At 41.5% G+C, this 26234-nt stretch overlaps 1 protein-coding gene across 16 annotated transcripts in view; it reads right to left on the bottom strand.

Annotated features, from left to right (window-relative positions):
• MAGI1 (membrane associated guanylate kinase, WW and PDZ domain containing 1) overlaps positions 1–26234 on the bottom strand; it is a 641903-nt gene that overhangs the window by 216363 nt on the left and 399306 nt on the right. The window contains exon 1 of one of the 16 annotated variants that reach the window (XM_072785506.1): positions 7693–7950. The exons of the other annotated variants lie outside the window; for them this stretch is intronic. The gene's annotated coding sequence lies outside the window, so the exon portion shown is untranslated. Of the gene's footprint in view, positions 1–7692; positions 7951–26234 lie in introns of those variants that run through there. 16 annotated transcript variants of the gene reach the window in all.

Raw genomic sequence — 26234 nt, 5'->3', positions numbered from 1 at the left:
TCCAACCACACCTGGTCTGGCCACCATCAACTAGTACTAGGATTTCCAGTAACAGCTTCCTAACTGTGCTCTCTGCTTCCACCCCTCCATTTGCCCTTAAAACATTACCTAAAGAAAGACTTTTCAGGGGATCCCTGGTGGCTCAGCGGTTTAGCGTCTGCCTTTGGCCCAGGGTGTGATCCTGGAGTTCCGGGATCAAGTCTCATGTCAGGCTCCCTGCATGGGGCCTGCTTCTCCCTCTGCCTGTGTCTCTGCCTCTCTCTCTCTCTCTCTCTCTGTCTCACATGAATAAATAAATAAAATATTTAAAAAAAAAGAAAGACTTTTCAAATGCTGAGGTGTGTCATCATCTCAAACAAGACGCTGCAATGACTCCCATTTCACTAGGAGTAAAAGGGTTAAAATGGTCTAAAATGCTTGGCATGATCTGTCTGGGTTCCTTGACACTCTTACACTCTCCCTTCCTCTCCCTTCCAGAGTTCTAGCCATTGCACTCCTGATTCCTTCCAATCACTCTGAACTCCTTGCTGTTCTTCAGACAAAGCAGGTACCACTTTTGCCACAGGGCCTTTGCACGGGTCCTTTGTAATTCAACCACAGGGCCCTTCTACTTGACTGAGTGACACACTCATTCAAGTTTCTGCTTAAATACTACTTCCCCAGTGATATCTTCTCTGATGACCCTATTTAAAATTGCAATGTACCCCATGACTCCATAGTCCTGACCACATTTCTTGTTTGGCTCCCCTCCAGTATCACTTACCATCTTCTAATACACAAAATAATATACTTGTTTAGTACATCTACTATCTAGTGTCTCCTTGACTAGAACATAAACCCCATGAGGGATCTTTACCTGTTTTGGTCAATAATATCCCAAGCACCTGAAACAGCCCCTAGCACATAAAGGTTGCTAAATAAATATTTGCTGAGTGAATAAACAGGTCTTGGAGTTTTGTGAGAACAAAATGAGCAAGCCTTAGCAAATAGCCACCTAATCAATAGGTTCTAGTTCTTATTACAAAAAAAATGAAGTGGGTATACACATACTGATGTGGAAAGCTGCCAACTGGGAGACCAATAAGAATGAATCTAGTCTACTTACTATATGAAGAGAGCTGGGATGTGTGCATATATATTAACGTAGAGAGGTTTGGAGAAAACCAAATTAAATCTATATATAATACTTTTGAAAAGTGGGACTGAGGAGTGAATGAGGGCTGGTGTGCAATTCTCTACCGTATTGTTCCACTGGGCTGGACTTTTATGCAAGCAATCAAGCAAACTTCAATTTTGCCAACCACAGGCATTTTTAGGAACAAACTCCTCGCAGATGAAAGGACTCATTTTAACTAATTATTTCAACCTTATTCCCTAATTGCTGAACTTATTAGGACTAAATTAACATGGATTCGAATACAAGCTCCAGGAGGGTAAGGTACGTTTACGCTGTTCACTGAGCTATCCCTGATACACAGAAAGTGCCCGGTACACGGCAGGCATTCAGATATTTATAAAGTAACTTCTACCAATATGAGATCACCTCCAGGTAAGAATGTAAGTAGTCAATCAGAAGGCCCAGAAAGCTACAAAAAGAAATAGCAAAGGCCTCCATTAACTGGAGTATTAAGCCTCATTAAAAAGAGTTCAACATTTTAGACTTTTTTTGCTTTCCTTTTTGGTCTCTATTTACAATCATTATGTATTTCTAAAACAACTGTCTTTGGCACTGCTCCACAATTAATTAGAAAATTATGGCACTTACTATCTTATAGGCAAGTTATTTCATATAGCTGTTGTCAAATTTGTAGATTCCCACTGATCTAATCTTGATTGCAGCAAAAAATATATATATATATAGACCCAGTGCAATAATTCAGACCCACAGCCCACTAAGGGGGAAAGGTAGTGGAAAAACGACATTCCTTAATCAAGAGAATGACATCAACTTTTAAGATCAATTAAACTGGGTGTCTGGGTGGCTCAGTTGGTTAAGCACTGACTTTTGGTTTCAGCTCAGTCCATGATCTCGGGATTGTGAGATGGAGCCCTAAATTGGGCTCTGCACTGGGCACAGAGCCTAAGCTTAAAATTCTCTTGTCTTCTTCCCTTTCCCCCTCACCCTCTCTAAAACAAACAAACAAAAACAAAAAAACACTGTGATAAAAATCTAGATGCTTTTTTAAGTTCATGAGAACTACAGGATACATTATCTGGTTTGTGTAAAAGAATGTGTGTGTGTGTTTTTTTTTTTAAGATTTTATTTATTTATTCATGAGAGACACAGAGAGAGAGAATGAGAGAGAGGCAGAGACACAGGCAGAGGGAGAAGCAGGCTCCATGCAGGGAGCCTGATGTGGGACTTGATCCCGGGACTCAGGATCACGCCCTGAGTCAAAGGCAGGTGCTAAACCACTGAGCCACCCAGGGATTCCCGGGTTTTGTTTTGTTTTGTTTTTTTAAGATTTTATTTATTTATTCAGGAGAGACACGGAGAGAGAGGCAGAGACATAGGCAGAGAGAGAAGCAGGCTCCCCTCAAGGAGCCCGATGTGGGACTGGATCCCTGATCCTGGGATCACACTCTGAGCTGAAGGCAGACGCCCAACCGCTGAGCCACCCAGGCGTCCTTAAGAATATGTGTTATTAAATACAAGAAGAAAATGTGTTTCCTTTTTTCACTTTTAAAATGATTTTTCAAAGGAGTGCCTGGGTGGCTCACCCAGTTAAGCATCAACTCTTGATTTTGGCTCAGGTCATGATCTCAGGATCCTGAGATCCAGCACAGTGTCAGGCTCTGCACTCAGAGGAGAATCTACTTCTCTCCTTCTCCCTCTGCCTTCCCTCCTCCACGCTTTCTCTCTCTCTCTCTCTGTCTCTCAATATATAAATATTTTTTAAAAATGATTTTTCATGGAGCTGTACTTTTTGTTCTATTTTGGTAATGGCAACTTGACTATAGTGAAATAGCTCAATTTTTTTAATGGCCAAAAAGTAATGGCCAAAGTTTTTGTTGTATCCACACATTCAAGTATGTACTGAACAACATAATTATGTGCTACCAAGCACTGTACTTGGAACTGGGATATAGGAGAAATAGCAAAACACAGAGTAAATGCATTACACTGGCTGCACTTTAAAAGGTCAGATAACCTCAAATGCTAAAACTTTAAAATTCTTTTCATTTAAGAACGTTCAGCCTAGTGATTCATTTTCAAGCTCAATCCCTCTCCTTTGCTCTAATGCTTAAGATCTTCTTAACATCTTAGTAAAAGTTAGGTAATATTTTCCCCAATTCCCCAATTCTGTTTTTTCACTTGAATCTGACATCCAATTGAAACTTTAAGGGATATCATCACCTCATTGGAAAAAGGAGTAAAAATCAGCAAAGACAGGGGTACCTGGGTGGCAGAGTCAGTTGAGTGAGTGGACTCTTGACTTCTGCTCAGGTCATGATCTCTGGGTCTGAGGATAGACCCCTCCATGGGGCCTCTGTTTGTCCCTCTCCCTCTGCCCCCCCCCCCAAAAAAATAAATCTTTTAAAAAATATATCAGCAAAGACAGTTCAAGGCTTGTATGGGGGAAAAAAAACAAACAGATACCTAGATAGTATTCATTTATCAACTCACTAGACTACAGGGGAATGAATGGATTTAATGCCTTTATTTTTGTTGTTATTGTTGTTTTTGTCTTTTAAGTGAGATCTTCACCCAATGTGGGGCTTGCACTCAGGACCCAGAGATTAGGAGTCCCAGGCTCCACCAACTGAGCCCACCAGGCACCCCAATTTAGTGCTATCGTTATCAATATGGAACTGTATGTCAGAGAGGTTTACCTATTTGAAGGCACATAATTTGCCAAGCTACGAGGATCCTAAATTAATCACGGAGATGTGCCAGAAGCCAACAATGGCAGAAACTTGTCAAGACCTGGTAAGCAAGGGAAGGCAAGCAAGATCTTTGTACTTGGGGTCTGTAATACTTTAAAAGCCTAAAAGTCAGCCAGGGCAAGCCTGCTGACAGACACAACCATCAGCAGAGTTACTGAATTAATGGTTGGCATTGCTGTCTTTTCTTCCCACTAGATTTCTCAAAAATTGCTATGACAGTTTTTCTGGTGCCAGAGGGTGTCAGTATGACTGCAAGGGATGTGCTTACATTCAAATATTTGGGGTCTGATTATCAACATAAGACTTTCTAAAAAAAAAAGAAAAGAAAAAGAAAAAGAAAAGAAAGAAAGAAAGAAAAAAGGAAAAAAAATACAAACATGCTGAGAAAATGGCGCTTACCCAACTATATGGTTTGTGCATGAGACGGCAATGGCAAAGAAAAAAAAATAATTTGGAGAGGGGCGCCTGACTGGCTTAGTCCTAAAGCGTGTGACTCTTGATCTCAGGATCCTGAGTTCAAGCCCCAGTTAGGTGTAGAGGTTATTTAAAAACATTTTTAAGTAACATCAGGGGCACCTGGGTGGCTCAATGGTTGAGTGTCTTCCTTTGGCTCAGGTCATGATCTCTGGGTGTGGGATCAAGTCCTGCATTAGGCTCTCCGCAGGGAGCCTGCTTCTCCCTCTGCCTTATGTCTCTGCCTCTCTCTGTGTGTCTCTCATGAATAAATAAATAAAATCTTAAAAAAAAAAAAAGACATTTTTAAACATCTTTGGAGTATTTTGCTTGGGGGGGGGTCTTTTTATTTCAGTTTTCCTAGTACTATTGTTTCTACTTTAACTGTATTAATCCTTTCCCCTTTAGCTACAGATCCCAAATTCTTTGTCCTACAGCAATTCTGGTAAGTCAACATTAGCAAAATCCATGGGTTTACATACTTATTGGGATCATTAAATCAGCAATCTCAGTTGGTATCACACTATCTGCTTTATATGCAGGGCATAGGGTCAAACAAATTAATAAGGATAAGTTTTCAGTAACGGTGTTAGTTAATGGCAGTGGTTAGCTCTTTTGTGAGTATGCAGATCTCATTCTCTCCTCTTTCTCCTCCCTTCTACCCACATCCATATGCCAAGAGTAAATGGAAAACAAGGGGGAGAAGAGTGTCTCATCAGAAGCCTCCGGTAAATGTGTCTTAATAATATAGCAAGTATAAGTCATTGCTTCAATGGTGCCTTTAGTGCATGGGCATAGTTTCTCTTCTTATCATGAGAGTGTCAAACACCTACGGTTGTTTGTCTCAAAACAGTCCCAGGTATCAGAAGAAAATACAGTGGCTCAAACAGGTCCTTGCTATTAATGAAAAGCTGTTACCTGCAAGTTTTTCAAGAACCTGGGTTCGATGGGTTGATACAACTAGCAGACACACCATGGACTGCATTACATACTTGCCTCTTCTGGCCAGTTAACTTAAGAGGGAGTGAGGCTCTGGTCACCCCTGGGGTAGGTCCTGTAATAAACACAACTGCCCATGCTTTGGCTCCTCAAGGACCAGCAGGTAAGCCTCAAGTCTAAATGTAATAACAGACCCATTTGATAGCCATAATTAAGTGAAATGAACCACAGATTGAGCCCACATCTCTTTATTACAAGAACAGCAAGATCCAAATATTTTTTTTTAATGCTGCTACAGAAGTACACATTGAAATATGCAGCTTTAAAAAGAAACTACATAGGACTATAAACAAGTAGCCTTCAGTGTTGAACTAGGCAGGGTTGGGTAGGGTGGGTGTCAGGGATTAGAGAGGAGTGTCCTCAGCAGGGAATTTTCTTCTTGGCCCAGCCCCTTCTCCTAAAACCAGATGGGGAAAGGCTTCCGGAGCCAAGAGCGGGCAGCTTCTGTTTGCTCAGTTGAGAAATGGAAGAATCAAGTCCCTGTTGATACCATTAATCGGCTAAAGCTTTCAACAGCACTAAAATTCATTGGCAAGTGATGAGCAGCGTCTTGTTGATGAGATACAGTGCAAGTTAAATCACAAAAAGAACCTAAGAGCATATCCAATCAATACTTGAGGGCTTCCAAAGTTATCATAAAACACCAATTTCAGGCTGAAATAGCCTTACAGATGACAAAAGGCAAGCTTTTCTCAACTAACAGATGCATTTATTTTCCCGAACCAGAAAGACAATATGTTATTCTGCGGGTTACCAAGTGCATATACACCGGTTTAGGTGCACTGTGTACATACACACACTTAAATACCTGTCATACAGAAAAGTCATCGTGACCTCATGCAAAAGCTTCCAGTTTTACCTGAACCCCAACAAATACATCCGAACCTCTTGAAAGCACTCAACACTTCCTCAAGAGAAGTAGTAAAACAAGCAAACGGACAACAACAAAACCCAGCAAGGGTTATAGTATAGTGTCCTGCCTGATTCTCAATAGACAGAGCCCTGGACCGAGTGTACTCCAGGAAAGAGAAAAGGACACTACATACCTAATTGTCGTAAATATGCTACAGATGCCCTGGAATAATTTGACTCAGGCACAGGTCCACTCCCTTTGTGCAGGAGACAAAGTCTATGTACCAACAGCACAGACATGCAGCTTCCTTGCATCCAGGTACCCTGTTCAGTTAGATTCAAGACTTGGGAAGAGGAAGAGAGGGAGGGACAGGCTTCCTGCCTCTTTAAAAATCCCTCAGCCTTCCTGGCTTGGCCCATTCACTGACAAGAACCAGAGAGTGAGACCAGCCTCCCTGCTCCCAAGCACTCAGCACGCCAGACTCTAGATTCCGCTTTCTATTTTCTGGATGCCCACAGACATGCATATCTTACCTAGATGAGACAGTGCTCTGACACACACATGTTAATTTCCAGGAAGCAAACTTAAAAAGCCTTCTGCAGGTACATTCTTTCCTTTAAAAATGGGGTGTGGGGGGAGCTGGAGTTGGGGGGGGGCGGGTGGAAATCACAGCTTTTTCCTCCTTTATTTTCCCGGGAGCTTGCAAAACCCTCCAAAGTGCAAAGGCATGCGCCCACCGCGCAGGGGGAGAAGCAGCTCGCTCTCTCCCCCCGCCCTCCTCCGCCAGGGCGCCGGAACAATGCAGCAACATACATTTACCAACACCTGCTGGAGCCTATTAATATGCACGGGGACGTATTGATTTCCCCCCCTCCTCCCTTCCCCTGCCCTGCACACTGAGCAGGCTTTCATCTCCTCCTTTACCATCCATCAGGAACTCATTTCGCCGGCCCCCTCCCCCTCCCACCCCCAGTCCCCATTCAGCCGAGCCCCTCGCTCTGCAAGCCCAGGCTGACGAGCACACTTTGGAATGCACTTCATTAAAATTTAGCTGCCCGATTCCAACCTGCAATGCGGAGGAGGCAATACAAAGCGCGCGCCACACTTCCTCCAGCATCCCCTTCAAAAGCCCCATTGTTCGCCAGGCATCTGCTCCGGAGCCCTGCCTCTCCCTACCCACTGACCCCTGATTTTTCTGCTCTCCCCTCCCCCGCCCACCCTGCCCGGCCAAACGGGCCTGCCCGGTGAATTAAACCGCAGCCGCAGCCATCTGGCCCTCCCGGGCTGGCCCGCTTTCTCCCCGCCCCTCCTCCCCGGTCCACACACCACACACACGGCATCTTCACCTCCATGGATGTTCCCACAACCCAAGCGCAAACCTGGGGCGCGGGGCGCCTCCCGCCGCCTGCCTGGCCCCAGGCTTCCTCCAGCGGCGGGCGTTCGAATCCAGGGGTGGGCTGGGGGCGTTGAGGAGGCGATCGGGGGCCACTTGTACTTGCCTGCAAACCCCAGCCCAATCGTCAAGATTAATCCTTCCCTTTGTGAGCCTGAAAGAGCCTCCCACCACGCTGGTCCTCAGCTCTGCAGCGGCTGTAAAGAGAGGCGGGGGTGTGTGTGTGGGGGGGTGGGATCCGAACCCCTTCCTAGGCGAGCTGGGGGCGCCTCGGCCACCTGACCACAGAGCGATTTTGCGAGGGAAGAAGGCGCTGGCGGCAGGAGCAGCAGCTGACGGTGCGAGAAGCGAGAGAAGATGCCCAAGCTTGCGCCTTTTATATTACTGGCGACATTTCTAACACATGACAACAATTTCCATCTGTATTTAAGCCGGGAGTGTGAAAAAAGAGCATTACATCACAGAGCCCTGGTTCCTAGAGGCTGCCGGATAACTAGGCCAGGAAGATTAGGGCCGCACCTGCGGCGCGGGCGGGAGCCCAGCCAGGCGGGCACTGCCTCTCCCACCAGGCGGGTCAGGTCCCCGTGGCCCGCGCCTGCTGGTCCTGGGGGGAGCCCCGGGCCACGGAAAGGCGGGAAGTGGGGCCGATCCGCTTGCAAACCGCAGGAGGCTGAGTAGATGGGTGAGTGAGTGAGGGGGAAGGAAGGTGGGGGACTCCCGCCGCTAGGGATGCAACCCTGACTTCCCAAGAGCAAAGGGCACAAGGCTTCCAAGCACCTTCCGGGGGGACCCCATGGCTGCCCGTGGGCCTCTTCCCCAACTGGCGAGGGGACTGCAAAGACAATAACTCTCATGTTTAAAACAATAGCTTTCCTTGGAGGGAGAGGCTTAGAATATCAATTTGAAGGATCCACTTTCAAGGAACAGACACTTGAAGAATCAAGGGTAGAATCTGGTTCGGAATCAAGCGCCTTCCTTACCGCTTATCTCTGTGTCATTCAAACTCACGCTTTAAAACCCAGTGGTATTCTCTCTACTCTGTTTCTGATAACGCATCCCTCCTCTGCGCCTTCCGCCCTCCTTCGTGAGAAAACTTTGGAGGGACCCTTGGCTTTGCAGAGGCGAGCTCTCTGGCACCCTCAGTCCTTGGCAACTGATGAACCCACTCCTGTCCTACAGCATTCTGCCCACAGACTATCAGGGAGAGAGTCAGGCCGCCGCCTGCCTTTCCCCACCCCAGGTGTGACTTAGCCACCTGCAACCTTTCTCCAAGGAGTCCTTACTGCTATTTGGGCAGCAGGAGATGGCGGGGCTGGAGCATGTGCGGACATGAAGAATGACGAGAAAACAGGGAAGGGGGTGGGAGGAAGGAAGCAAGGGTCATTTCTCTTCCTGGAGTAGGTGGGGAGGAGAAGGATGATGTAGAACCTAGACCGAAAAATGGGTGGATGACCAGACTTCCAGGGGTGGCAAGGCAGCTTTTTTTTTTTTTAATGAGTTTATTTATTTATTCATGAGAGACAGAGACAGAGAGAGAGGCAGAGACACAGGCAGAGGGAGAAGCAGGCTCCCCACAGCGAGCCCCAGACTCGATCCCTGGACTCTAGGATCCCACCCTGGGCGGAAGGCAGACGCTCAACCGCTGAGCCACCCAGGCGGCCCTACAGCAAGGCAGCCTTAAGGAGAGAGAGGAAAAGGTGATAAAGCAGCAGAAGCATTCAAATAACAACGCAAAATAGATCTTTCCCTCAAAGCATTCTCAGCTGGATTTCACAGCAGAGGAGAAAACAAAATCTGTTCCTTCACATTTGCTCCTCAGTAAACGTTTGGTTGTTGTGCGCATGTATGTCTGACGGTCTGTTCCCCGCACAATCCACGGCGTGGAAGGACTGCGTTTCAGGTGCTCCTTGTCCTCCTTTCTGGTCACTCACAAGGGCCAAAAGACACAACTCGGAAGTCAGACTCTCAGTTCTAGCGCTATCTTTCCACTTTCCTGCTGTGTGACTGGGTAAGCTACTTGTCAACGCTGTGTGGTTTCTCCACGTCTAAAACGATGGGACAAAAACTACCCACTTGTTGTGAGGCTAATATATATACCAGGTGCCAGGCCCAGTTCACCATACGTAAAAGGGGCTCACCAATTGTCACCTATCCTGACTACCATTATTATTATGATGACTTTTTTTTTTCAAAGATTTTATTTATTTTATTTATTTATTCATGAGAGACAGAGAGAGAGATAGAGAGAGAGGCAGAGACAAAGGCAAAGGCTCCATGCAGGGAGCCCGATGTGGGACTCGATCCCGGGACCCCAGGATCACGCCCTGGGCCGAAGGCAGGCGCTAAACCACTGAGCCACCCAGGGATCCCCTATTATTATGACTTTATCTCTGTGTAAAGTGTCTCCACAAAATGAAAGCCTCCATCTTCTACTTCAGCTGGGACCTGCAAACTGGAACGGCTCCCAGGGCTTCAGTTAGCAGAACGCACAGAGCAGTGCCTGCCCCTGGACATCACACGACAGGTCAGAAAAGGTGAATGAGGGCGCCTGGGTGGCTCAGTCAGTTGAGCATCCCTTCAGCTCAGGTCATGATCCCGGGGTCCTGGGATCGAGCCCCACTTCTGGCACCCTGCTCTGCAGAGAGTCTGCTTCTCCCTCTCCCTCTTCCTGCCATTTGCCCTGCTTGTGCTTTCTGTCAGATAAGTAAATAAAATCTTTAAAACAAAGAAAAAGTGAATGAGATGCCTTGAAAGAAAAACAGATTCTCTTGCTTCTTTCTTGTTTCACATCTACTTCTAGGAACGTAAAAAAGCCTTGAGAGGGGACTGTGAAATATTAGCTTACGTTTTCAGTTTTAGAGAAACAATGAACTTTAGGGAACAGATTCTTTATCAACCTTGTACATAATATGTGTGAAACATTACATCATTTCCCCTCCTCATCATCATCAAAAAACAGAAAAGGGAAAAAAGAAAAGCAGATTCTACATAAAACTTTCAAAAGCCGTTAGCCACAACCTCATGTGAAAAAAAAAATGGAATTTGTATTTTATTAGTTTTCCACAAGAAAATGATTGTGCGGTACAAATTAAACTGCTCTTTCACAAGGAAACTGCACAGAGACTGCATCGAAGGAACAAGAAATACAAAAGGCATTCTCTTTATGAAAGAAAGAAAAGAACTTTTATTCACTAAGTATTCAAGGATATAGCTTTCCAATCTTCAATGGGGGAGAAAAATAGCCCTCATTTGGTTTGGAAATACCCCTTAACAATAACAAATTATTTTCAATCAGAGCTCCAAAGAGCAGGTTTCTCTCTATATAGATGAAGGACAAGGAGAAGATTCCATGAAAACCCACTTGGTTTTTATCTGAGTACACACTTGATCTAAAAAAAATGAAGCCCTCTGAGCTTGTGTGGTCTCCAGCAGAAGCCAGAAAAGATGTTTCATTGCATTTCTTCTAAATTTTCTTTTGAGGGATGCCTGGATGGCTCACTGGTTTGAGCATCTGCCTTTGGCTCAGGTCATGATCCTGGGATCCTGGGATTGAGTCCTGCATTGGGCTCCCCGCAGGGAGCCTGCTTCTCCCACTGCCTACATCTCTGCCTCTCCCTCTCTGTCTCTCATGAATAAATAAGTAAATAATCTAAAAAAATAAAAAAATTAAAAATTCTCTTTTGTCACACACAACAAATTAAAACCCACAGGTCCTGGCTAGCAAGCCTTCCTTCATGGGCATGTGACTTCAAACTTTCACTTCAAGCTATTCAGTGTCTTAAGGGCACAGTTTAGAATGGCAATGAGGGGCAAACACTTCATTACTTGCAATTTTTAACAACTGAGAAGAGAGCCAATAATTTTCTTCACTGATTATATTCAAAGCAATCAGAGAAATGATTAGGAGTGGGAGAAATAAATGCCATGGAAAAGTGACCATGTGGGAGGGCATGGAAGGTTATGGTAAGGAGAGTGGGGTCTGGGGCCAGACTAGCTGGGTTCAAAACCCACTTCTAGCTTTTCCTTGGTGTGAATCATTGGGTAATAGATTTTACATTGCAATATCTCTACTTTCTCACTCTAAAATGGAAATAGAGAGTTCCTGACTTTTAGGATTGTTAGAAAGATTAAGTGAGTACTTACCAGGCAAGGCACAGAGGAAAGTGGTCAGTAAGTGTTGGCTGTGACCACCACATCAACCACATCTAAAACTTAGGTGTGGATTTCCTCTAAAAAGCCTGCTCTGCCTATGTCTTCCCACAAATATCTACTGAGCACATACCAAGTACAGAACACTGCTGGATGTCATAAAGAGGCATAATAATACATTTAAAGGGTTGAAAAAAAGGTTTTATGGTTATTTTTTAATAGAAATGCCCTTCGGATAAAATTATATTGAACTGACATCACACAGGCCACATTCATTGAGTAAAATGCAATAAAAATTGAAATTGATAGAAAAAAGAAGGCAAAACTTAGCAACAATAATAATAATAAAATAAAATCTGTGGGAAGGGCCCAAATTCCTACACGAAAGAAAATTATAGCCTTCAATGCATTTATTAGAGAATAAGAGACAGAAAATAAGTGAATTATGCTTTCTACTCATGAAGCTATAGAAAAAAAATGAAATAAGCTAAAACTAAAAGAAAGGTAGGAAATTCAACAAATGGTGCTGGGACAATTATCCACATAAAAATAAACTGGGTTGGAAACCTACTTGCTATCGTGTACAAAAATCAACTCAAATTGATTATAAACCTAAATTTAAAATCTAAAACTATGAAACTCTTAGAAGAAAACATAGAAATGATACTGAAAGCACAAGCAACAAAAGAATAGATAAGTTATACTGCATCAAAATTTTTAAAAAATTGTGATAAAAACAATACTAAAAAAAAAAAAAAACAATACTAACCAGTAAAGGTTATAAATACTATAAATACTAACCATATTACCAAATGATAATCCACAAAATGGGAGAGAATATTTGTGAATCACATAACTGATAAAGGCTTATATCTATTGGACGCCTGGGTGACTCAGCGGTTAAGCGTCTACCTTCAGCTCAGGGCGTGATCCTGGAGCGCCGGGAACAAGTGCCACATTGGACTCCTTGCATGGATCCTGCTTCTCCCTCTGCCTATGTCTCTGCCTCTCTTTATCTGTGTCTCTCATGAATAAATAAATAAAATCTTAAAAAAAAAAAAGGCTTGTATCTAGACTATAAAAAGAACCCCTTCACAATAAAAGCACAAATAATCCCATTCAAGATGGGCAAAAGACTTGAATAGACATTTCTCCAAACACAGATGGACAATAAGCATTTGAGAAGATGTACACAATCGCTACCCATTTGTGAAATCCAAATCCAAACCAAAATAATATTCACTAGGGCAACGATCATTATAAAGTCAAGGACTAGTGAGGACCCAGCAGCAACTCTACTCCTAGGTATATCGCCAGGAGAATTGAAAAGATACGTCTACACAAAACCCTATACCTGAATGTTCCTCAAAGTGTTATTCATAGTAGGAAAAGGTTAGAAATAACCCAAATGTCTATCAACAAACAAATGAATCAACAAATGTGCTGTATTCATATAGCAGAATACTATTTGGCAATAAAAAAGAAACGAAGTATTGATAAGCATTAGGACATGAATGTACCTCGAAAGCATTATGCTAAGTTAAAGAAGCCAGACACAAAGTGCTATACACTGCATGATTCTACTGTTGTGAAGTGACTAAAACAGGCAAATTCATAGATAGAAAGTAAATTACCAGCTACCTAGGGCTATGGAAGTTTACACAAAGTGAGGCATCAGTGTTCAAGGGTGCAGGATTCCTTCTGGAGTGATAAAGACAGTCTAAAATTAGGTTGTGGTGACAGTTGTACAAACTTGTGAATATACTAAAAAACAGTGAATTGTTAAAAATGGGCTAATGTATGTGAATTATATTACCATAAAGTTGCATTAAAAATGTAGAAAGAAAAAAATATAGAAAGAAGAAATAATGAAATTAAAGTAAAAATATAGATAGAAACCTGTAGGCAATAAAGAAAAAAGAAAATCAAGAGAAGAGATGTTTCAATGAAAGGACTAATAAAATAGAAAAACCTTGGGGTGCCTGGGTGGCTCAGTTGTTTAAATGTCCGACTTTTGGTTTGGGCTCAGGTTGAGATCTCAGGGTTATGAGATCAAGCCCCAAGTTTGACTCCACACTGGGCATGAAGTCTGCTTATGATTCTCTCTCTCTCTCTCCCTCTGCACTCCTGCCCCCTGCTCATGCTCTCTCTTTCTGAAAGAAAGAAAGAAAGAAAGAAAGAAAGAAAGAAAGAAAGAAAGAAAGAAAGAAAGAAAGAAAGAAAATGAAAAGCCTCTGGCAAATATGAACATGTGGCAGAGAAGTCACAGATACTCAACTTTAGAATAAAAAAAGGAGGCATTACAAATATATAAGAGATTTATTTTCATGCATCAGAGATGCATTAGAAAATACCATGTACAGTTTCATACCAGTTAATTTAAAAATCTGGAAAGAATGGATCATTTTCTAGGGTAATAAATTAAGGAAACTGCCTATGGAAACTACCTAAAGAAGTAGTAGGAATCCTGAGTAGAGCAATGATTGTAACTAAAATGAATTGAAGATAAAGGATTACCTCCTTCCTCCTTTTCCTAGTTTCTATGAAGAAAAAAAGTCTCAGCCCAGGATATTTTATGGATGGATTTTACCAAGTCTTTAAGAAGAATGTGGCACCCTTTATGTTAATCTAAACATATATTCTCTCTCTACTACATACTATTGATTTTCTATGGGTTCATACATATTTATGAATGATTAGAAGAAGATCTCAGAGGAATATTTTTAAGCGATGATTTACGGATACCTTTGGGGAAGACAAAAGAAAACAGCATGAGCATAGGATGGTCAAAGAGGACAATGGAATTCATTGTAAGGCTTTTGTTTTTAACAAATGATTGATATGTATTGCTTACATAAGAGAAAAATTAATTTGACAATTATTTGGCATGAAAAAAATCAGGTATTCACTAGAGACTTGTATTAAATTTTCTGTCTGGTTCACTGAAGCATGGAGGGTAGGTTAGAGGAAAGCAGTACTACCACCTAACAGCAGTGATCCTAATTGTAGGCTGAACCCTTAAGGTAGTCTTTCTCTCTCTCTCTTTCTCTCTCTTTTTTTTTTTTTTTTTTTTTCTTAAGAGGGAGGAGGAAGGGAAGGACATAAGTAGAGGGAGACAGAGAGTCTTAAGCAAGCTCTGTGCTCAATGCAGAGCCAGACTCCAGGCTTGATCTCAGGACCCTGTGATCCTGACCTGAGCCGAAATCAAGAGTCAGATACTTAACTCTTAATTGACTGAGGCGCCCAGGTGCCCTGGAACTACAGACTCCTAAATGATGGACTCAAAAGCCTAAATATAAAGATAAAACACAAGTAACAAATAGAAATAGCCTTATAATTATTATAATACCAAAACAACCTTAGCTCGAAGTTATCATCAATAATAAGGTAGATCTTTGAATTAACAGCCCTTCAGGGGGAAAAAAAAAAACTACCATATTAAATATGTACATTTATGTTCAACAATACCCAAATGCAGAGACATATTTAGATTCATATGTATACTTATCTAAGAATCAAGAAATAATGGTGTTATATGACCACAAGAGACCATGATAAAAATGAAAAACACTCTTCAAATTCAATGCATTTTAAGGTGCATTGTTTAGATTCCGCAGCAACGTTCTGCCCGGGAAATGATGTTTGGTTACACTGACATTAGTTTTTAAAGATTATTGAAGAAATAACAAAAGGTTTTTGGTTATTAAAGAAAATACTGTGTGTTAGGAAGGAAAACAAAAGTGCCTCAATATATTTGATGCTTTTGAAATTAATCAAGGGGCCTGAATATAAGATCAACATGTAACAGAAGAATGATATCGCAGTTCCTACTGGTGATATTTCTTTGTGGCTTATCAAATATGACAATTTGCATATATCAGAGATGAATGATAAATTGCTTCTCTTTGGGTAAATAAATCTCTTTGGGTATTTTCCTTATAATAACCCTTGACTTCTACCATTAAAAAAACAAAAACAAACCAAAAAACAGACCAGCTTGAGATGCTGTTTTCCAGCTGGATTTTAATTTTTTTTTAAAAGATTTTATTTATTTATTCATGAGAGACAGAGACACAGACAGAGGGAGAAGCAGGCTCCATACTTGGAGCTGGATGTGAGACTTGATCCTGGGTCTCCAGGATCATGCCCTGGGCTGAAGGCAGGCTCCAAACCTCTGAGCCACCCGGGCTGCCCACTGGATTTTAATTTGAATTGCCATGGCAGTGTGAGGAATCTCCCCTTTATGAAGAAACAACTCCGATGACAATTCTCTGGCTTTTGTTAGTCAACTGGGGAACCAAAAAGCAAATGGGAAATAAATAGAATTCGTCTGACTGTAAATTTCAACAAGAAATGGAAATTCAGCACACATGGAACATTCTTACAGAGTCGCTTTTCTAGCATTACTTCTCTTCAAGGTGTGAAAGATGACCATCTTCTTGGATAAGACCCAAGTGAGCTTTTTTACAGGTTTTCCAAGAAAATGAAAAAAAGCAAGCTTCCAGTGGTTACGCCTAAAAATGGCTCATGCAATGAAAACATGCAACTTAAGAGAGCTAATGAGACAAAAAATGGTGTGCAACGGTACCATCAAAGATGGAAGTTCCAGGAACTTCAAACTCTTATTGCAAAAGAGGTGCTGTCAAAAATCGGCTCTTTAAATTTGTATGACTTGATCTCTCTTCAAATGATCTGTTTTATGAGACCACATCTCTCTGTCCTGAAAACTGTGGCTTACAATGAACCTATGGGATCATCCTTTGTCTTTGACTTTCACTGGCTGCAGGACACAAATGAGGACTCCCAAGTATATTCATCCATGTGCATGATAGAACTTTTCACTACACTCATATACCAGCCAAATAAGCTGCTGAGTAAATCTGTCACAATGATTAAACAAAGGAGGCATGAAATACAGATCTGATACTTGCCAGGGAGTGTGATGTGAAAGGTAATGGTGCTTCTTGGGGCCATGTACCACCATAGGGAGTGCTCATCTTCCTGCAGCTATACAAAGACTCAGTGATGGATAGCCCTAAAAGTGGCAATAAGGCAAAACTTGCAGGACAACTAAAATCCATTCTAGGGTGCCTGTCCCACCTTTAGAGCATGCTGCAGGGCTTTTAGCAGATCACAGTTAATGAAGAGGAAAGAACAAATAAGTCTACACTATTACCATTTGAATGTGCCCATCAGTGTGCCTTATGTTGGTCAATTATAATTGTCCAACACAGCCTAGATGGGGGGTTAGTTATACAGCAGATATAGCTGAACTGTAATTACTCTCATAAATATCAAGCATTTTGGTGGTGGAGTTAGAGACAAGTTGCAATAAAACCCATTTTTACCCACAACACAGTGATGAGGCCTAGCAAGTCCTACTGTGTGGCAGGGAGAACCCTTCCTCCTCCTCTGTACCATGCCACTCTGCTCAATATAGTTGTCATAGAAAGGGACACAGAGTGTGCATCTCTACTCATCAGACACATGGTTATACTTCCATAGCTGAACCACCTACTATGTGTGGGGCCTCCCTTGGTGCTACTTATGTATTATGTCACTTACCTCTTACCACAATTCTATGGGGATGATATTCATGTTCTAATTTTATAAACCAGGGGGATCCCTGGGTGGCTCAGCGGTTTAGAGCCTGCCTTTGGCCCAGGGCCTGATCCTGGAGACCAGGGATCGAGTCCCACATCAGGCTCCCTGCATGGAGCCTGTTTCTCCCTCTGCCTGTGTCTCTGCCTCTCTCTCTCTCTCTCTTTCTCTCTCTCTCTGTCTCTCAAGAATAAATAAATAAAATCTTTAAAAAAAATTTTAAAAAATAATAATTTTATAAACCAGGAAACTGCAGGGAAGTAACTTATCCAAGATCATGAAGCCACAGAACACAGAGGCTAGGAGTCAAACCCAGTTCTCTATATACCCCCAAGCCTGTGTTTACACAGCAAGCAGAACACAGTGTCTTTCAGTGCCCTGAGAGCTGAAAGAGGATGCCTCTTTCTGGCAATTCTCTGGAAACCCAGGTTCTGGACAATGCCATTATGGATGCTTAGGGCAAGTTCCAGTGATGGCCCGTGACACTCTGATTTATTTTCCACCTGATTTCCATGTATTTCAGAGATACATTCAATCATGGTAATAAAACTCATTGTAATATGGCTTGGGCTGTCCAGTTCATCCCCAACATATAGGAATCCAGTATCCAATTCATCCCCAACATACAGGAATCCAGTGTACAAATGGACATCCTACACTGGTTCTCCCAAAGCAGAGCATTCTTTGCACCTTTCTTATTTCCCTTTCATGCTATAGGTCACACTACTTACTCCTTGACATTGACATTGCCTCTGCCCCCTGAAGCAAGCTTTTCACTAGGGCTGGCAATATTATCTGTTAACAGAAGTGGCATATTCAGCATTTTCAGGATTCTCACCATCACCACCAGCACTATCACTATGACCATGATCCATTCCAGCACCCTTCACATGTAAAGTGCTTCCACAAGACTGAGGCTGTGCTAGGCTTCACAACAACTTTATAAAGGAGGTTCAAGATACCTATTCTGCAAAATGGGGAAACTAAGTCTCCGAAAAGTTAACTGACAAGAGAGGAAGAAGAAATAAAAGATATACTCCCCACTAGTACCCAGGGCATATAGATTTCTATCATTGGGTCTATCTCTACATTTTATCTTAACTCTCACCTTTTCAGAAACTCTCTTCTGGTTCTCATTTTTTCCTAGATGCAAGGACAAAATCCTTAGGAGAACAGATATGACCTCTAGTTTTCCTTTGTAAAAGATGAGTCACTTCGGCCTACTGTGTATTACACACATGGCCAACGTTTTTCTTTTTGTACTACAAGTATAAAAAAGAGAAGAGGACACAGGAAAAGTGAAGGAAGAAAAAATATTAGAATATCTTAATGGGCTAGTCATGATAATGAGAATTGACAGGACACCCCCCACACACACACCCCATTTAGATACTAGTCACTCATGTCCTCTCTGTGCTTGGAACTATATGCTTAGTGATTAACATACATTTCCTTCTGTCAATGTATAAAGAGGTATTACTGGCTCCGTCCTATAGAGGAAGCTTAGAAAGGTCAGGCAACCTATCCAAGCACAGCTAATAAGCAGCTGAGTTGGATTTTTAAAACCCAGCTCTTTCTACGAATCAGCAAGAAAAAGACAAACAACCCAATTAAAAAGAAAAATGGTAAAATACTTGAGTAGGAACTTCACAAAAAAGGATATCCTACTAGACAGCATGCATTTGAAAAGGTGCTCAGTATTATTCTACATCAGGAAAATGCAAATTAGAATCACAATGACATACTGATGCACATCCACCAGGACCAGGAAAAATCAAGAAGACTAACAATAGTAAATGTTGGCGAGGATGAGGAGCAATTGGAACCCTCACACATGTGGAATGCAAATTGATACAAACACTTTGGAAACTATTTGGCAATATCTGTTGCAGCTCAACATATGCCTACATCCTGATCCAGCAATTTCGTTCCTAGGTGGGAATTGAGTACATATGTCCACTGGTGTAAGAATGTTCCCACAGCAGTAGCTAAAAACTGGAGACAATTCAAATTCACAGAAGAATGGATAAATAGATCAGGGTATATTCACACAATGCAAGACTACACAGCAATAAAAAAAAAAAAATCGAAGTGCAGACAATATGGATGAATCTCACAGAAGGAATGCTAGCAAAAAGAATAAGAACAAAAGAATACATGTTGTATGATCCCATTTACATGATGTTCAAGAGCAGGTAAAATTAATCTGGGGTAATAAGTCAGAATTACAGTTACCTTTGGGAGGGAGGACGAGTATTCAATGGGAGGCACCAGGAGGGAGCCTGGTGGAATGCTTAACAGGTTCTATATATTGTTTTGGGTAATGGTTACATGGATACGTGTGTGTGTGTGTGTGTGTGTGTGTGTGTGCAGGTGGGTGCACGTCTGTGTGTGTGTGTGTTTCTGCACAAAATCATCAAGCTTAGTTAGTTAAGCGTTTGCCTTCAGCTCAGGTCATGATCCGGGGTCCTGGAATTAAGCCCTGCATCAGGCTTTTTGCTCTGTGGGCAGTGTGCTTCTCCCTCTCCCTCTGCCTACTGTTCCCCCTCTTGTGCTCTCTGTCAAATAAATAAATAAATAAATAAATAAAATCTTCAAAAAAAAAAAAAAAACCCCATCAAGCTATACACTTAAAGTTTATATCACATTGTATGTATTTTTATTTTATTTTATTTTATTTTTTTAGAGTTGGGGGAGGAGCAGGGGGGAGAGTGAGAATCCCAAGTAGGCTCCATGACCAGCACAGAGCCTGACACAGGGCTTAATCTCACAACCTCGAGATGGTGACCTGAGCTGAAACCAAGAGTCAGACCCTTAGCTGACCGAGCCACTCAGGCACCCCTTAATATTTTTTTAAAAAAGGTCTCTGATAGAACCCAAATATGCTGCCTGTAATAACTGTCAAAACTGTCATGCCGTAATGCCAGGATCTAAACAAGTAGAAGAAATGGATCTGTTTGTGGTGGAAAAAAAGGACATGGAAGGTGGGAAGGAAACAAAGAACAGACGGAGGGAGAGAGAAGGTTTACAGGCTATGCCAGGCCAGGCCGCTACAGCGTGTAATAGGAATTCAGAACAAAACAGCAAGTATTAAATCGACAAGTTTTTTTTAACTACTCAATATTAGCAATATGATATTTTTTAGTTATATCTGATAGTTTGTTTCTCAATGTTTAACTGATCCACATCTACAGTGACCTGAGAAGGTACAAAATCCCTCCACAGGCCTCCCAACTACAATGGGTTTGCATGGAATGCCCAACTCCAGCACAATGAAGGAGGCTGAGGCCCACCTTTCCACAGGTGGCCTATGGGGGGACTAGGCCAGGCAGCAAACATGAAACTCAGTCAAATCTCTATTGGCTACAAACCGTTCTATCCACTAGGAGGAAACACGTGAGATTCCTGGAATTAGCTATAACCCTCCAAGCAATACTGCCATAACTTAGGCTGAATTTCCCTCCACTTGGTAGTTTATATGATGTCTCATTTTCGAGTTATATTATACATTTAAAGAGTATTTTATCTATAGCTCAGGCAACATTTTTTTCTAAAATGCCACTGAAAAGATGTGGTGTGGCCCTTCCCCCAACAAAATCACTAGTTAAGGGAAATTGAGACTACAAAACCATTTAGAGATGGAAAGAAGAAACCTGCATCCCTCAAATCAATTAATGGTGCAAACTAGCTCCTAATAATCCTGTAAGATCTGTTTGTAATGATCTCATCTCATGAGATGGGAAATGAGAAAAATGTCAAGTTCATTTAAGCATAACAACTACACTGATTTTACTTCTAGTGTAACCAAATTTTGTCTCACTTTTCAATGCAAAACACTTAAGACAATAATAAGGCCTCACTTCTAGTAGGCAGGTCATGAGGGTAGAGAAGCCCCAACCAGAGATATGGCAACCTCAGAAGAAATGGTCCAAAGAATAAAGAGTTTTCCTCTGAATGATTGAAGCTGAAGAGAAATACAATGATAAGGCTGTACCCTGATAAAACTGAGGTTCTGGTAGGACCCATCCTGTTTGCTTAGATAGTCCCTATATGAAGTCACTTACTCTGCTTAGACTTTTTCCATTAACAAACAATAGGAAGCTGTATCTGAAACAGCCAAGCCTTCATCCAAAGGCATCATCCCTTAGCCTTCCATACCTATCAAAGTTGCCAAGGAATGGAAAAGCTAAATCATTTGCCCTAAGACTCCATAAGGGACCTCGAATCTAGACTTCTGTTCTCTTCAAATAAAGTTATGTCTATAGTTGTAAAGATACACTAAAAGGAATGAGAGAGGGGCAGCCCGGGTGGCTCAGCGGTTTAGCGCCTCCTTCAGCCCAGGGTGTGATCCTAGGGACCCGGGATCGAGTCCCATGTCGGGCTCCCTGCATGGAGCCTGCTTCTCCCTCTGCCTCTCTCTGTGTGTCTCTCGTGAATAAATAAAATCTTTAAAAAAAAAAAAAAAAAAGGAATGAGAGATATTTAAATATAGTGTTTATTACCATACTACACTGTCCTTAGTGTACCTGGAGTTAATATTTTATGCATCTTGCAATTAGTGAATAGCACAATTATACCACATTGCTATGTGGATGATAAAAGCATTAATTAAGTACAAACATTAAAACCATGTCCTAACTTTTGCTGGAGTATTGTTTTTTGTTGGTGGTGGTATTGTTTTTAAATATTTTAGAAGTCAAAAATATACATGGTCTTTCAATCCTTAAGAGGTTCTAAGGAGGGATGCCTGGGTGGCTCAGTGGTTGAGCATCTGCCTTTGGTTCAGGGCATGATCCAGGACTCCCAGGATCGAGTCCCACAACAGGCTCCCTGCATGGAGTCTGCTTCTCCCTCTGCTTCTGCCTCTCTCTCTCTCTCTCTCTCTCATGAATAAATAAATAGAATCTTTAAAAAAAAAAAAAAGAGGTTCTAAGGAGCAAGCATGTCCAAAAAAGACCACATTACCTTAGGACTGGGCTTGGGAGATTAGGATGGTTAATTTGTCTATTTCATTCCTAATAAACAGATTCCTTTTAAAATGAGGAATTAGAGCAGCCCCAGTGGCTCAGAGGTTTAGCACCTGCCTTCAGCCCAGAGTGTGATCCTGGAGACCCGGGATCGAGTCCCACGTCAGGCTCCCTGCATGGAGCCTGCTTCTCCCTCTGCCTGTGTCTCTGCCTCTCTCTCTCAATCTCTCTCTCTCAGTCTCTAATAAATAAATAAAATCTTTAAAAAATGAGGAATTAAGCTTAGAGATGTTAAGTAGAGTCACTTGACCACAGTCACACAAGTAGATGCTTCCTGATTCTCCCTGGAAAAATGGATGCTCTGCTTTTTCTTCTGCTTCTCCCTTGGTATTTACCTCAGTTCCTCATCACACCCACTCATTGGTGTCCTGGTGTCCATTCTTCCATGTCATATTGTCCTAGGCTTACTAAACCAAGGGATTTACCTTATTCTATTACAGCTGCCTCTTGTTTGTCTTCCCCACTATACTATAAACTCTCTTAGAACAGGAAATGTAACCAGTTTACTCCTAACTGCTGAACACCTAACAATGTGACCTGCTCATGATGGCATTCGATACATGTTTGTTGAATGGACAGAGAAGTGGAGTAAGTGGAAGTTGGTTGGTTGAGTAGATGGATCACTGGATTGATGGAAAGGAAAATTAAAGAAATAATAGCTACTATCCAATAAGATCCAATTCTAATACTGTCTCCATCCTTCAATCAGCCGAATTAAAAATGAAGAGACTGTGTAACTGGATTGGATTAGGTTTCTGGCATTAAAGTATCCAGTGGATATTTTCCTCACTGGAGTAACCATATTAGCAAAGCATGGTTGGGACATGTACCTCCCAGATGAATGGCAATTTGATCTTTCAGGCTTTATGTCTCCCTGAGTATCTACTACTGGTACTTAGCCAGTGCATAAAGCACGTACGCAGAATGCTTCCCACCACTGAGGGCCCCATTCACATAGATTGCAAACTGAATAGTGCCCCCTGGAATCAATATAATGGGGTGCTTTTTATTTGCTTTTTTTTTTTAAGATTTTATTTATTCATGAGAGACACAGAGAGAGAGAGGCAGAGACATAGGCAGAGGGAGAAGCAGGCTCCCTGCGGGGGGCCTGATGTGGGACTCAATCCCAGGACCGCAGGATCACGACCTGAGCCAAAGGCAGATGTTCAACCACTGAGCCACCCAGGCACCCTAATGTGGTGCTTTGATGGGATCCCACCTCACCAAGAAAAGGAATATGCTTAATTACTGATTCTCTCTCCTCTTATTTTTTTTTTAAACTTTATTTATTTATTTATGAGAGACTCAGAGAGAGAGAGAGAGAGGCAGAGACATAGGCAGAGGGAGAAGCAGGCTCCATGCAGGAAGCCCGATGTGGGCCTCAATCCTGAGACTCTGGGATCACACCCTGAGCCAATAGCAGACAGTCAACCGCTGAGCCCCCTCTAATTTTTTTTAAAACATTCTGTAGTGCTATAAGTAACAGGCAATATAAGCCACTGGTTAGGAGTGAAACTTCTAGAAAAACACAGCACAGCTTTACCACTTATTAGCTGTGACATCTTGAGAAGTTATTTCACTTTGAAGAAAGAATAACACCTCACCCATGGCAAGTGTTCAATATATGTCCATAATAATAATAATTTCATTATACTTTTATATTGATCCAGAATCTCATTAGCAGGTATTTAGAATCCATTTAAAATAATTTTCTAAATATGCTCAGTGGGTGTATATGTATCTAGGCATGTAGATGTACACATACATAGTCTGAGCAAAGAAAACATGATGATTGCTAGTGGGACTTGGAGTATTCATCTTTACAGCCTGAGTTCCAGTCTCTTCACAAATGGAAGGCAAGACACTTAATCTTAGTAAGCCTCAGTTTTCTCATCTGTAAAGAAAATTGCGGTGCCTGGGTGGCTCAGTCAGGTAAGTATCAGACACTTGATTTTGACTCAGGTCATGATCTCTGGATCATGGGATCCAGCCTCACAAACGGCTCTGTGTCAGGCATTGAGCCTCCTTAAGATTCTCTCTCTCTCCTTCTGCCGCTTTCCCCACCCACCCCCACCATCCTCCTGCATGCATACACAATCTCTTTCTCTCTCCCTCAAAAAAAAAAAAAAAAAATCTGTAAAGGAGAATAATAGTAGTACATCCTTCCTAGGACCTCCACAAAGATTAAATGAGAAACTATAAAGAAAGCACATAGCATATACTTGGCATTCCAGAAGTGTTAAATTTTTGTCTTAATACATATGTGCACAATGTCTTCCAGGTTAGTCTCTATATACTGCAATACACAAGGTCTAACAAAGTACTAACAGATTCTCAATTCTGGGGTAAAAACACTGACATTTATAAGGAGAAAAAACAACCCAAAACATAACATTCATATATAATCAGTTCCCTTTTCCCAACTATATTGGTTGCTTTTTTAACTTCTTGAGGGCCATGGGTCTATTTTAAAAATACTTTATTTGGGAATTATTTCAAATTTAAAGAAAGTTACAAGAATAAGAATAATACAAAGAACACTGTATACCCTTTACTCAGTCTATTATTAATATTTATAGTTTTAAATGTTGTGTACCCATTTGAGATTAAGGTACATTCACTATGGCCCCCTACCCCTAAATACGTTAGACTGTACTTCCTAAAAATAGGGACATATAATTTATTAATTTTATTTTATTTATTTCTTAAAAGATTTATTTATTTATTCATAATAGACATAGAGAGAGAGAGAGAGAGAGGCAGAGACACAGGCAGAAGGAGAAGCAGGCTCCATGCAAGGACGTGGGACTCGATCCGGGGTCTCCAGGATTGTGCCCCAGGCCAAAGGCAGGCGCCAAACCGCTGAGCCATCCAGGGATCCCCAATTTATTAATTTTAAATACAAGAGGAAAATATGTCCCTGAGCAGTTAATAAGTCTAGTTTATTCATATTATGGTTGAAATGATACAAGTGACATTTTCTTGTTTAAATTTAAGGTCATCATTTTGGGTAGGTCATTTAGATAAGCCCATCAGGGCATAACTGGTTAAGTATCCTCACTTGGACCTTGGCGTAAATGCACATAATCCATTACAGAAGCTGGAATATTTATTTGTACATATTTTTACTAACATGTCTGATACAAGGAGGTTTCTTTAAAAATATATGTACTTCATTCTCTTGACCCATGATTCTTGGGAAGCGTAAATTTGATAAAACCTTCTCTTAAAATAATAAATGGTAAAAATAATGTGAAAACTTCCATGTCCCTACATAAATTGCTGTGGAAATTGCTTTATAATTGCAACACATCTTGATGAAAAATCTCAGCCAGAATTATAAAGCAATTAAATAAATTAACATGTCTGCCAAATAGATATATTAGTATCCTACACCCAGCCAAGGACTAATCCATATGGTATTAAGAGAAGACTCTTTCAAATCCAATAGGTTAATTTAAAATGTGGTTTTTAAGGTGATGCACCCAGAAAATAAACCAAGAACTTGGACTCTTGGGAGCAGTTGGAACTGGAATGAATCTGGGTTCCATCATTATTAAACTGCATCCTTGAATGCTTGAGTCACTTACCTAAGCTCTCCACACCTCAACTGCCACACTCACAATACAAAGATGAAAAATCATACTTGTCAGGGTTTGGAGAGGGCTAAAAGAAACAATACTTGTAAATCACTGAGCACAGTGACTGGTACATATAGTAACACTGGATTAATGATAGAGATTATTAATAAGCAGTAAGGCTGGCCTAACATATTTTCATAAGAAGATTATCAATAATATCAACTCTAATTAAACTTAAATCTAAACTCCTGTGGTTTTCCTTTTTCCTACACCCTTGAGAACCTTACAAT

Source organism: Canis lupus, chromosome 19 (genome assembly GCF_048164855.1).
Source record: "Canis lupus baileyi chromosome 19, mCanLup2.hap1, whole genome shotgun sequence".
NCBI classification, from domain to species: domain Eukaryota; kingdom Metazoa; phylum Chordata; class Mammalia; order Carnivora; family Canidae; genus Canis; species Canis lupus.
The sequence above is the reverse complement of the archived record's forward strand: the minus strand, read 5'-3'. Positions and strand labels throughout refer to the sequence as shown.